This window comes from Phyllostomus hastatus, unplaced genomic scaffold (genome assembly GCF_019186645.2).
Source record: "Phyllostomus hastatus isolate PE091 unplaced genomic scaffold, TTU_PhHast_1.1 phas_contig_495, whole genome shotgun sequence".
Classification (NCBI taxonomy): Eukaryota; Metazoa; Chordata; class Mammalia; order Chiroptera; family Phyllostomidae; genus Phyllostomus; species Phyllostomus hastatus.
The window spans coordinates 31,042-45,060 of NW_025333895.1; positions in this window are offsets into that span (position 1 = coordinate 31,042).

Sequence of the window (14,019 nt, forward strand, 5' to 3'; positions counted from 1 at the left end):
CATTTCTCAAAAGACACTTTGCAGGCTAGAAGAAATAGGCAAGAAATATTCAAAGTCAATAAAAGCAGGAACTTACAACCAAGATTGCTCTACCCAGCAAGGCTATCATTTAGAATCTGAGGACAGATAAAGAACTTCCCAGACAGAAAGAGATAAGGGAGTTCTTCATCTATAAGCAATTACTATATGAAATGTTGGAAGGACTTATTTAAAAAAAGAAGAGTAAAACTATGTACAATAAAATGCCAATAAACACATACATATCTATCACCAACTGAATCTGCAAATTAAATGAATCTTCAATTCATTTCAAGTTCATTTTCATGAATGGTATAAGATGAGGCCCAGTGTCATTCTTTTGCATGTGAACATCCAGTTTTCTCAGCATCATTTAAAAAACTTTTTAGTATGTTTATTGATTTGAGACAGAAAGGAAGGGAAAAAAAAGAGGGAGAGAAACATCAGTGTTAGAAACTTTGATTGGTTGCCTCTCTTATGCACCCTAACCCAGGACTGAACCTGCAACCTAAGTATGTGCCCTCATGTGGGATTGAACTCCTTTTTGTGTATGGGACAATGCTATAACCAACTGATCCAACCAACTCAGTGTTACAGGGTGCAGCCCAGAGCGGGGACCCCAAATAGGCATTTGAAATGGAGTCCAGAACTCAAGGTGTCCAGGAAATATTAGAAAGACATATAAGATGTCTTCACCCCTTCCCCCACAGGTGTGAGTTGGGGGAAGGGACACATGGAGCAAGAACATGCAGGGCTGTTTTGCACAGCAACAGCTTTGCAGCTAATCCATGGCATGGTCATTTAATATACCTATAGCTTTTGGCTGGTCAGTTAGATATGCTAAATAGCTGTGGCCATGCTCTGGGTCAGGGGGATGGAAAGGGACTCCCCCTCAAGATGTGACTGGGGGGCAGGTCCCCCAAGTTACAGCACCTGTGTGGGAGCTCAGAGAAGACTGGCTCCATGACATGGGGACACACCTGCCAAGACCCATGAAGGCAGCCCAGTAAAGCTGGAAAGGATGTGAGATTGATGGCAAGTGTGGCCGAGTGTGGGAGGAGTCAGGAATGGGGCTGCAGAGGAAGGCTGGCTCGGGAATTTAAAACCCAGACATGGCAGCCATTGCAGGAGAGAACCACACGGTTTTGGCTGAGTGGCGACTCCCGTGGCCCTGGGAGAGAGGACCACATGGCTGGAGCAGTGGAGAGAGAACCTCGTGCCTTTGCCAGAGTGGGGACCTCTGCAGCATTAGCAGGGGGAACCACCACCCAGCTTTAGCAGAGATCCTGGCAACACAGGTGAGGTTGCCAGGAACCGAGGGAGGTCTCCCAGCCAAGATGGATTACTGGGAAGAACTGGGGGCTGCCTGAGCCAGGGACTTCTATTTCTTTTCCTGAGATACGGTACCCCAGACTGGGCAAAGGGGGGAAGGAAGGACTGTGTGTGTTTGTGGGTGTTTTAAGGAACTTTGGGATTTTGATGAAGAGAATAGGTCACTACTTTAAGCTTGTATAGCATTAAATAAACATTTCCTTTCCTTTTTACAAATCTCTGGCATTGAGAGACATCTTTCCTATAGGTGGTGGACATAATGAACCTGGGGGTTCCTTTTGGGTAATAATATATTGTCCTTGGCCCCCCCTTGTTGTTCTGTAACAGTTTTTGGCAACCATGGCAGGGCTATAATGGTCTGTGGCAGACCGAGCCCCTCAGGTGCGAGAGAGTGAGACTTTGAAGTTTTCCCAGTCTCGAGAATTTCTCTGCATTCCTCCTGAGGGCATCGGCCGCCTATCACGCCAGGAAAGGTGAAAATGATATGAAATGGGGAGGGAGCAAAGACGTGAAAGTGTTTTGGTTGAAAACTTGGTTTCTGAGTTCTTTTTTTTTGGAATAATGGAGCTGGAATTGTGGGCAATAGCTGGGGAAATACCTGGTGTTTACGCCACATGTATTCTTCTTGCTCTGAACTTTTGCTTGCTTTTTTGGAACTGTGTGAATAGTTCTGAGGCAGTTCCTAAGTGGAGCCCATTGATTTTGGGGAGAATTATTGTGCTAAGTTGACATAAAAGAATCCCTTGACTAAGCAGTTAATGATTTATTACTGTAACATGGTGTGGCCTACTTATGTTTTGGGTGATGAGCTGAGATGGCTGGTGAATGGCTCTTTGAGTCACTGCATCATTGCTAGATTGAAACAGTATTGCTGGTGGTGTGAACTATCGGAAGAGTTACACTGTCTTAATTAATTTATAATATTACACAACAGCTTTGTGCCAGAGACAGAGAAGCGTGTGATGGTCCAGAAGGGAAAAGAGGTCTCAGAACCCCTCCCTGATAGGGCATAGGAAGAGAGAGAGAATGAGGACATAAACCTCATTAATGCTCTGAACCCAGGGAATGGGGCCTCACAGGCAGGGGGAACTCCAGTGGTGCTGCTGCCTCCCCAAAGGTGGGGCCCCTCATGTCCCCCCCTCCCCTTGCAGGTGGGAGAAATCTCCACCAGGGATTCGCACCCTCTGCCAGTTGGCTCTGTGCACCAGCCCCACCAGCAGGTGGGAGGGGCCCCCTTGGCTCTAGAAACCAGAGCCAAAGGGCCGCCGCCATCTTCACAGGTAGGCGCAGCCTGCGTTCTGCCAGCACCTTCGCAGGTGGGCAGGGCCTGCGCCTTGCCTGCTCTGGGGGCACCCCACCCCCAGTGGGTGGGGGTCAGCTCTGGAGTCCCGCTGCTGGCCCAGCAGCTGGAAGGGGCCTGGTTCCTTCTGCAGGGTGAAACCTTGGGGCACCACCCTACCTACACAGGTGGGAGGGGCCTGCACCACTTCAGTCCCTCTACTGGTGGGAGGAGCCTCCATGAGGCTACCATCTTCACAGCTGATGGAGGTTTCTACACCTCCAGCCTCAGACGGGATGAGAACTAACACTGCTGTGGTACCTCCCCCTACACCGCCAGTGGGAGCCACTTCAGTACTGTCTCCTCCTGCAACTGACCCTGAAGTGGAGATTGCAGAGCCAACTGCTTCACCTCCACCTGCTGAAGAATGTGTCTCACCCCCCAGAACTCACCAGGGCGCCTCCTATAACTGGGGAGCCTTCAGAGGTGTAGCCAGCCAATACCCTTTGAGGCAATACCCAATAGGCGGAATAAATGAGGAAGGCCAGCCCGCTGGTTACTATTGGGCCCATATTCCATTCTCCAATTCAAACTTACTGAACTGGAAGAATGCCAATCCCTCATATAGGAGTGACCCTCAGAGGATGGCAGATCTTATTGCCTCTATTTTTGCCACTCATCACCCAAACTGGGCAGACATACAGGCCCTCCTGAACATTTTGTTAACAGAAGACAAAAGACATTTGGTTATAAATAGGGCTGGTCAGGAGGCCCAGCATCTCCGCAATGAGGACAGGGAGGGAATTCTTAACCAAGTCGAGGCAATTCCTCGGGTAGACCCTATGCGGGAGCCGGGTAGCAGAGATGGCTTAACTTCTTTGAGACACATAGAAGGTGCATATTGGAAGGACTTAGGAAAGGAGTGCCCAAGCAGAGGAGTCTGAACCTGATACAGACTCTCCAGCAGAAGCCAGATGAGGATCCTTCTGAATTTTTAGAAAGGATCTGTCAGGCATACAGGAAGTACACTGATGTTGATGCAGAGGCACCAGAGAATGTGAGAATGGAAAACATGGCTTTTATTGGACAGAGCATCTGGATATCAGGAACAAACTTCAGCGTGCAGATGGAGTACTGGGAATGAGCTCCTCCCAGCTAGTGGACATAGCTTTTAAAGTCTCCAATGCCCGGGAAGCAGGGAAGGCAAAACGGGCCACAGTGTTTTTGGAGTTAGCCCAAGGACATCAAAAGAAGCAGGGCCCTGGGGCAGAAAAGGGAAACTCATCGGGTGCCCGCCACTGTGCCAGTGGCAGAAGGGAACCCACGAAGAAGAAGAAAGACGCACCCAGCCGTTATCAGTGTACCCATTGCAAGGAGGAGGGGCGCTGGAGGAATGAGTGTCCAGATTGCACCGGGGAAAGTAAGAATCCAAGTCAAATGATGGTGAAGCAAGAAATAGAGGATGACAAGTAATGAGGAGCCCCAGGGGCTCCATTGGACATCTCCCGACCCACCACTATTTCCCCACAGGAGCCCCGGGTACACATGACTGTGGGGAGTGAGCCAATTGACTTTCCTGTAGATATGGGAGTCACATACTCAGTGTTGAACACAAACTTGACTGAGAAAAGTACAAATGAAGTAGCAGTTACTGGTGTGTCTGGCCAGGTACAAAAACAGACATTCCTGCAACCTCTGGAATACCAGCTTGGGGGGAAAACCTTATACACAGTTTTCTGTATATGCCTGATTGTCCCATTCCATCATTGGGCTGAGATTTGCTGTGTAAACTGCATGCACAAATAACCTTTTCCTCCAAGCAACAGCAGCTGTGCGTGGAAGTCCTCCTGGAAAATCCCATCCAGTTGCAGGCTTTCCTGACCTGTCCTGGAGGCCCTGGAGGTGAACCCTTCCCACCTGAGATCTGCAAGCAGGTTGATCAAATTGTTTGAGCTGACAGAACTCCAGGTAAAGCAGTTAACATACAGCCCACATAGATAAATCTGAAAGAAGGGGTGCGGGTCCCATGAAAGAAACAGTATCCCCTCAAAAAGGAAGCTTTAGAGGGGATCCAGCCAGTGTTGCAGAAGTTTTTGAAATCAGGATTAATTCGGCCTTGTTGGTCACCATGCAATACTCCCACTTTGCCAGTCAAAAAGCCACACTGAGCCTGGCTGGCATAGCTCAGTGGATTGGGCGCGGGCTGCGATCCAGGCATCACAGGTTCAATTCCCAGTCAGAGCACATGCCTAGGTTGCAGGCCACGGCCCTCAGCAACCACACATTGATGTTTCTCTCTGTCTCTCTCTCTCTCTCGTTCTCCTTCCCTTCACTCTCTAAAAATAAATAAATAAAATCTTAAAAAAAAAAAGAGTGCTGCTTTGGATTCATCCTAAAAAATAAATAAATAAAAATAAAATAAAATGCCACATTCAGATGAGTACCAGTCTGTACAGGATCTCCGTGCCATCAATGACATTGTCCAGGACATTCACCATACTGTGCCTAACTAACCCTTATACCTGTTGACTATGGTGCCTGGGGATAGCAAATGGTTTTCAGTCCTGGACTTAAAGGATGCTTTTTTTTTGCATCCCGATAGATGAGCAGGCTCAGCAATTGTTTGCCTTTGAGTGGCAGAACCCAGAGACGAAAGCCAAGCCCCAGTACTGCTGGACTGTGCTGCCACAAGGATTTAAGAACTCCCGGACAATATTCGGGTAAGTGCAGTCAAAAGCTTTAAGGGATGTTCAGTTGAAATCGGGAGTTCTTTTTGCAATATGTGCATGACCTGTTAATAGCCAGCAGTAACTATGAGGACTGTTTGCACAACACCCTCACGGTTCTAAATCATTTGGCAAAGAAAGGATATAAAGTGTCACGTCATAAGGCCCAAATTTGCAAACAGGAAGTGGCATATCTGGGATTTCAGCTGAAACAAGGTACCAGGAGTCTGATGGCAGATAGAAAGCAAGCCATTGCTACGCTAAAAATCCCAGAAAATCGAAGGCGGCTTCATGGGTTCTTGGGAATTACAGGGTTTTGTCGGATTTGGATTCCAAACTTTACACTCATAGCAAAGCCACTGTATAATGCCCTAAAAGGACGGGACTCTGAACCCCTAGAATGGACAGGGGATTGTCAGGTAGCATTTGATACTTTGAAGGAGAAGCTGGCTCCGGCCCCTGCATTGGGACTGCCGGACTTACAGAGGCCTTTCAAATTGTATATTCATAAAAGGCAGGGGATAGGACTAGGGGTGCTAACCCAGACCCTGGGAAATATCCCCAGACCCATAGCCTCTCTCTCAAAGAAGCTGGACCACGCAACGAAAGGATGGCCACCGTGCCTCCAAGCAGTAGCAACCACCAGTGACATCTTACAGGAAGCTGAGAAGTTTACCTTGGGACAACCTACTGCAGTGTTGGTGCCACGCCAGGTTCTGACTCTGCTAGAACAGAGAAGAGGACATTGGCTGACAGCAGGCTATATGGGGAAATACTAGGCCATTTTCCTGGACAATCCAAATGTTATCTTACAGACCACCACAACCCTGAACCCAGCCACCCTACTCCCAGATATGGAGGGGGACTCCACCCTTGAGCATGAATGCTTCGAAATAATTGACCAAGTTTATTCTAGCAGGCCAGATCTGATGGACCAGCCACTGGCGTCACTGGACTGGGAGCTGTATACAGACAGAAGCAGCTTTATGGACAATGGCTAGTGACGAGTGGGGCCAAAGCAGACAAGGTAATGGAAGCCCAGGCCCTTATGCCAGGAACCTCAGCACAAAAGGCTGAACTAATAGCCCTCACAAGAGCCTTACTGCTGTCCCAAAGAAAGAAAGTTAATATAGATACAGATTCTAAGTATGCCTTCATGGTAGTCCATGCCCATGGAGCAATATGGAAAGAAAGAGGACTTTTGACCTCAGGGAACAAGGATGTTAAACACTCAGAGGTGATTTTGCAGTTACTAGAAGCAGTGGACGTACCGGACCAGGTTGCTATAATGGACACCAGAAAAATGGTTCCCAAACCAGTCAGGGACACCAAATTGCTGACAAAGCAGCAAGACAAGCAGCCAAGGAGTGCCCATGCCTAGCAGCTCTGGTTCCCCATCTGGACTTGTCAGAGTTTAAACCTCATTCCACAGAACAGAATGAGGAGCAGGCCCATGAGTGGGGATTCACTAACACTGGTCCCAATTCTATGTGGAAGGTCAATGCCCACGGTATGATTTTACTCCCTGAGGCTCTGGTGTATTCTGTCCTCAAGCACCTACATGAAGGGACCCACTATGGAAGGGATGCTCTAATGGATTTCATTAGGCCATACCTGAAGGGCCCTTATTTGCAAAGGATTATCCACAGGATTAGCCAAGCCTGTCAGATATGTGCCAGAAACAATCCTAAGGCAGAGTGTGTTCCCACAGAAAAGGGACTAAAATACAAAGGGATGTACCCTTCAAGGACTGGCAGGTGGACTTCACACAAATGCCTAAAATGAAGGGAAATTTCAGACTCTTGTTGGTCTTTGTGGATACTTTTTCTGGGTGGGTAGAAGAATACCCCATCAGGACTGAAAAGGCAACTGAGGTGGCAAAACTGTTGCTTAAAGAAATAATTCCCAGGTTTGGACTTCCCCAGAGCATTCAAAGCGACAATGGACCATCGTTCCCTTCAGAAATCTCCGGGAAGGTCGGACAGGCATTGCAGATACAATGGAATTGCACACATCTTGGAGACCTCAGTCCATGGGAAAGACTGAGAAAATGAATTACACCATAAAGAAGACTTTGGCAAAAATATGCCAGGAGACACATTTAAAATGGGACCAGGCACTCCCCATTGCTTTGCTCCGAATCAGAGTGGCACCTAGAAGCAGGTTTAAACTGAGCCCCTTTGAAATACTTTATGGGAAACCCCTCCGAATTTGTGTCTTAGGTAAACCCCCTCTGGATTTGGAGCACGAGGCATGAACGAAGCAATATGTACAGCATTTAGGGCAGACACTAACCACTTTGCACAAGTTTGCTCATTGCAGGTCTGTCTACCCCTCTGATGAGCCCCTGCACCCATTCCAGCCAGGGGACCAGGTCCTACTAAAGACCTGGGAGAGCCAAGGCCCTGAACAGCAGCTGTCTGAACAATGGACTGGTTCCTACGATGTGCTGTTGACAACACATTCCTCCCTGAAGCTGATGGGAATTAAGCCCTGGATTCACCACACACGGGTAAACAGGGAGATGAAGACCCTGCTGTTGCAGCTGAGGCAGAAAGGGCAAGTTGGACCTGCACTCCGGAGGAAGGTGTGAAATTCCTCTTCTGGAAAGAGACAATGAATCCCGGTACAGGGTGGCAGTGTTTGTCATGTCATGAAAGTGTTTGTAAAGCTAGGGACTTTTACCTTCCACTTACTGAGTTTAAGTATAATCCTTCCCGGTGTGAGAAAGGAACCAGGACTAAAAGAGAATGATAGTTAAATCTGGATGAGTAGAAATATGTAAATGAAGGAGTATGAAAGAAAGAATAAAGGGTTTGTGAATGTTGCAGAAGGTCTGTGGAAAACCATAAAGATAAATGGAAAAGTGAAAGTTTTAAGAAAGAATTATGTGGTGTTAGTTAATAATAGAAGCTATAAGGCATGGAGATGCAATCTTGATGGATATCAGAAGGTGTATAGAAAAAAGAATAGAGGGTTTGTGAATGTTGCAAAAAGTCCGGGGAAGTGAAAGTTTTGAGAAGCCTGGTGGAAAGCAGAAGGGAAAGGATTTGCCTCCACATTTTGTAATTTTCTCTCTATCTGATCCCTCTAGAATTTGGCATTCTGAAGGAGTGAGTGATGACATAAGGTTTCTTTGCAAAAAACCAATAAGAGCAGCCGTTAATAGTGTTTTTGTTAACCAAGACTTTGGCTGGAACATCATGCCTGAAGGAGGCATGTCTCGTTTCTGGTCGTCACGAGAAAGCCCTGAGGTACTGGGATTGACTTGCAAAGCTAGCATAAACCAACGAGAAAAGCCTGGTACTTTGGGTGGTTATGCGGTTCATGGCAGTCTTTCCAGGGAAGGAACGAAGGTTGCTTTTCTGAAAGATGGCCAAACAGGAACCTGTAGGCACAATGGAAGCTTCAAGGATTTGAGTGAAACAACTGGTACAGGCGAAGCCAGATGGCAGATGTGTGGCTGTACTTCTGTGCGCCGAGGGGCAGACTGAAAAGTCAATCTAAAGGTTCCCTGTGTGAGTTCCAGCAAAGCGGACTTAAAGATCATAAGTGATCCAGGCTGCTCTTGGTGTGTTTATGCAAATGAACAGTCAAAATCAAAAGCGGGACTCAAAGTAGTCCCTTGATTAACAAGGAAGGTGATCTTAAGGAGAAAAACTGGGGTTCAAAGAAAATCACAGTGCTCAGTATTGGACATAAGAATGGCTCAGCGAACAGTCTTGAAAGTTTGTTTTCATTTGAAAGTTGAAACTGGGTTTATAATGTCACCAAAGATATACAATTTTACAGGTATGGATGACCTGTCAAATTGCCATTGCTAAATATTATGGCAGGAAGGACCTTGCAACTGAATGTCTTCCCAAAAGATGGTCTCACAGGCACAGAGGCAGGTTTGGGGATTGTTGTGTGAATTAACCTGCGTGTTCTTCTGTTTTCATAGGGCGTATGCCTATGACTTCATTACCCGAGTGATTGTTTGAATGAATGACTGAATGTACGCCTCGCTTAAGGAGTCCATTTCCATCATCACCCACTGAGACTCAACGGTTTGGCTGAACTGAGTGGTTGGGTTGGTGAATGGTTCGGGCGGCCTGTGGGCTTCACTTTAGAACTGATTTTCCCTTTTCTGTTTTGATGGCTTGGACAGAAAGGGCCCAGAAATATGAAAGGAGGGAAATCCTAATGTATTCCCCTCAGCCCAAGTGAAGTATAATGGGCCACAAGAGTTTTGGATAGGTGTAGCATGCCTTGTACACCTTCCTCCTGATAAGCCATTCCTTACTTAAGTCCCTGCATTTGTCATTTAGTGGTTATGATTTAAATGTGCCTTCCAACTCCTTCCAAATCTGTCACCTCCAGAATATGACCAGGATGCCAACAGTCCAGCAATGCCAGCCTTTGGACACCAAGCCTATGACTTCGTAGCGACAGCAACTGACCAGGATTCTGTAAGGTCCTTCCCCTTACAGGAAGGACTCCCTCCATGCTGCACCCCACTCCCTTCAGGGCAGCCCTGGCCCAAGGGTAAGTAGAAGGACGTCCATATGTAGCAGGAACTAGTTATAAAAAGATGAGACCTTTGTCCATTGTACTTTATAAGATTATAAAGTGGGTGTACATCTGAAAGGAGAGATTGTTACAGGGTGCAGCCAAGAGCGGGGACCCCAAATAGGCATTTGAAATGGAGTCCAGAACTCAAGGTGTCCAGGAAATATTAGAAAGACATATAAGATGTCTTCACCTCTTCCCCCACAGGTGTGAGTTGGGGGAAGGGACACATGGAACAAGAATATGCAGGGCTGTTTTGCACAGCAACAGCTTTGCAGCTAATCCATGGCATGGTCATTTAACATACCTATAGCCTTTGGCTGGTCACTTAGATATGCTAATAGCTGTGGCCATGCTCTGGGCCAGGGGGAAGGAAAGGGACTGCCCCACGCAATGATGTGACTGGGGGGCAGGTCCCCTGAGTTACAGTGCGTCCGTGGGAGTTTGGAGAAGACTGGCTCCATGACATAGGGACACACCTGCCCAGACCCACGAAGGCAGCCCAGTAAGGTTGGAAAGGATGTGAGATTGATGACAACTGTTGCCAAGTGCGGGAGGAGTCAGGAATGGGGCTGCAGAGGAAAGCTGGCATGGGGATTTAAAACCCAGACACGGCAGCCATTGCAGGAGAGAACCACATGGTTTTGGCTGAGTGGGGACTCCCATGGCCCTGGGAGAGAGGACCACATGGCTGGAGCAGTGGAGAGAGAACCTCGTGCCTTTGCCAGAGTGGTGACCCCCGCAGCATTAGTAGGGGGAACCACCACCCAGCTTTAGCAGAGATCCTGGTGACACAGCTGAGGATGCCAGAAACCGAGAAAGGTCTCCCAGCCAAGATGGATTACTGGGAAGAACTGGGGGCTGCCTGAGCCAAGGACTTCTATTTCTTTTCCTGAGATACGGTACCCCAGAATGGGCAAAGGGGGAAGAAAGGGCTATGTGTGTTTGTGGGTGTTTTAAGGGACTTTGGGATTTTGAAGAAGACATTAGGTCACTACTTTAAGTTTGTGTAGCATTAAATAAACATTTCCTTTCCTTTTCACGAATCTCTGGCTTTGAGAGACATCTTTTCTATAGGTGGCGGACAAAATGAACCTGGGGGTTCCTTTTGGGTAATAGTATATTGCCCTTGGCCTCCCCTTGTTGTTCTGTAACAGCAGCACCATTTTTTGAAGAGACTGTCTTTCCTCCCTTGAGTATTCTTGACTCCATCATCAAATATTAGTCAACAATGTATGCATGGGCCCTCTAATCTCTGCCACTAACCTATGTGTCCATTTCTGTGCCAGTAACTTACTGTTTTGATGACTATAGCATTGTAGTATAGTTTGAAATAAAAAAGTGTGATGCCTCCAGCATTGTTATTGTTTTATATTGCTTTTGCTGTTGTTGGACATTTACATTCCTTGTACATTTCAGGAATGTTTTTTCTCTTTCTATAAAAGCTATCATTGTGATGTTGATGGGAATAGCATCAAATCTGTAGATCACTATGAGTAGCATAGATATTTTAATATTAGTTCTTCCAATCCATGAGCATTGGATATATTTCCATTTAGTTGTGTCTTCTTTGATTTCTTCCTCAATGTCTTATAGTTTTCAGTATACAAGTCTTTCACCTCTTTGCTAAATTTATTCCTAAGTATTTAATTGTTTTTGATGCTATTGAAAACGGGATTACTTTTTAATTTACTTCCAGATATATTTTTTGTTTATGCAAAGATACACCTGTGACAGAAAAAGGGATGGATGACATTAACACAACAGAAATAAGTATCTCTTTTGTGCAAGCATATGATTGACCAGAAATTTTTCTCCTTAAAGAGGTCAGAATGACGCAGCATCCAGAAGCCCAAGAGAAAATGCTAATGGGCTGAGTTGAAGATGGTACAGTGTGGTGGCCAAGGGGATGGACACTCAAGCCAGAAACCATGAATCAGAATCCTCAATATAGCATTCACCTCTGAAACACCTATGTTCTTCCCTAGAGAGTGAAAATACTTTTCCCCTATTTTTCATTTCACCATTAGTTCTATAATTTGCTGGGCCCTTCAACTCATAAATATTAAATGAATCTGAAATAATAATATAGTCAAAAAGAATAACAACTTAATGGGTTATGACTCAGAAATTAAATGAGAATTGTGAATTCATAATAATATATGAGCTGACAGACAATATATATCTTGTCTGTCAAGAAGGTATCCAACCAGGTAATATGAAAAATAAAGACATTTATTGAAGAACACACAAGATACAAGAAATATTGTAAAAAGGACAAGGACGTCTCAGTCCCCTTCAAAGTAGGCACCTTGGAGCCTCACACAGTTCTCCCAATCACTATCTGATGCCCTGTCATGTTTTCCTGAATCTTATCTTCCTGAAAAGTCTGAAATCTCTTCTCCTTCAAAGATGATTTTAGTTTTAGGAAAATCTAGAAGTCACAGGGCACCAAATCTGGGCTGCAGCAGGGCTGAGTCACCTGGGTGATTTGGTGTTTCTTCAAAAAACTCTCCACGAGATATAATGCATGAGCGGCTATGTTGTCATGATGAAGGTGCCACTCACCAGCTGCCCACAGGTGTGGCCTTCTGAATCATCCAAATAGTTTCTGGGGAGAATGTTCAAGGTTAATGCAAAATGTGATGCACATTCATTGCTCTACTTGCTCAGTCATTTTGAAAGTGAAAGCCACACAGTATACATGCTCATTCAACAGTGTGTACTGTCCCCACTGACTAGTACAGTAAAGTCATCATTGTTCACGCACATGCATTGTAGTCCACTCACCTAGGCTGCCAGTTACATCGATGTCACACTAACTGTTCTCATTATATTAATAATGGTTGGCTTTTTTTCCGGACAGACCTCTTATTATCTATAGCATAATGTATGTTATATATGTCTGCTAATGTATGCGAGATACTCGCCACTGCCCCAGGTCCATTCTCCAGCTTCTCCAACCCTGTTTTGTCTCAGGACTTGGACCTTTATGGGCTGCATCAAGTGGACCCCCTGGCCCTTTGGGATAGGCCAATGGAAAACACAAGCAAAAGATCAAAGGCAGAAGGAGAAAGAGGTTGGGGCATTTAGTCTGTTGTTCTCCCTGCTGGACCATGGGGTGACAGTGGCCATCCACAGTTCCTCTTTAGGGGTCCTCTCTTAAACCTACATGTCTCACCAGGTTCTGATGACCACCCCCTCCTCTTACACCTGTTCCCCACTGCTGCTATCCCTCACTATCCCATAAGAGTTCCCCTCAAACTGACCAACACTTTTCTAAATAAGCCATTATTACAATCTCTTTTTAAAAATCCTTTGTCCCAGCTGGATCCATGTCCAAGAAGAAAGGCATCACTGGCATCAGGGACACTGTTCCCTGGGACTTCAGTCCCCTCTGGTCCTGGACACACAGCTCCCCAAAGGGCAGTCAGAAGTGGGCCAATTACCCTGTGTTGGCTCCTCCCTCACCCAGAAGCTTGGGGACTCTCTTTCAGTCCTCATATCAGTAATTAATATGTTACCTTTTTGCTCATGGCTCTGGAGTTCGTTAAGAAACAAACATCTGCAGAAGCACTGAGGCCACAGAGATTTCTTCTTTTTGTCTGAGTCTCCTAAAGAGAAGCTGAGGAGTCAGGCCACAGTCTGGAGCAGAAGGGTCTGAGATCACCAAGGATGAGCTCAAGTCAGAGGAGCTGTAAATGTGCACTTGACTATGGATCTGCCTATGGACAGGTGGGCTTCTGTGTGATACTCTTTGTCTCTGTGTATCATACATGCATCCTTGTGTACATGTCATTTGGTAGTTTCATGTGTGTGCTTGTGCTGTGTATCTGACTCACAGCCTGACTCTTTTCCTCAGTTAGACCTACCCTGGACTGTTTCAGTGCATATACCAAGGGTGTCCAACCTGTGGCCTATGGGCCACATGTGGCTCAGGATGGCTATGAAATGGCCCAACACAAAATCATAAATTTACTTAAGACATTATGAGATTTTTGTGATTATGTGTTACAGTGTATTTAATGTGTGGCCCAAGACAACTGTTCTTCTTCCAGTGTGGCCCAGAGATGCCAAAAGGTTGGACACCCCTGTATCAGCCTCCTGGTGTGT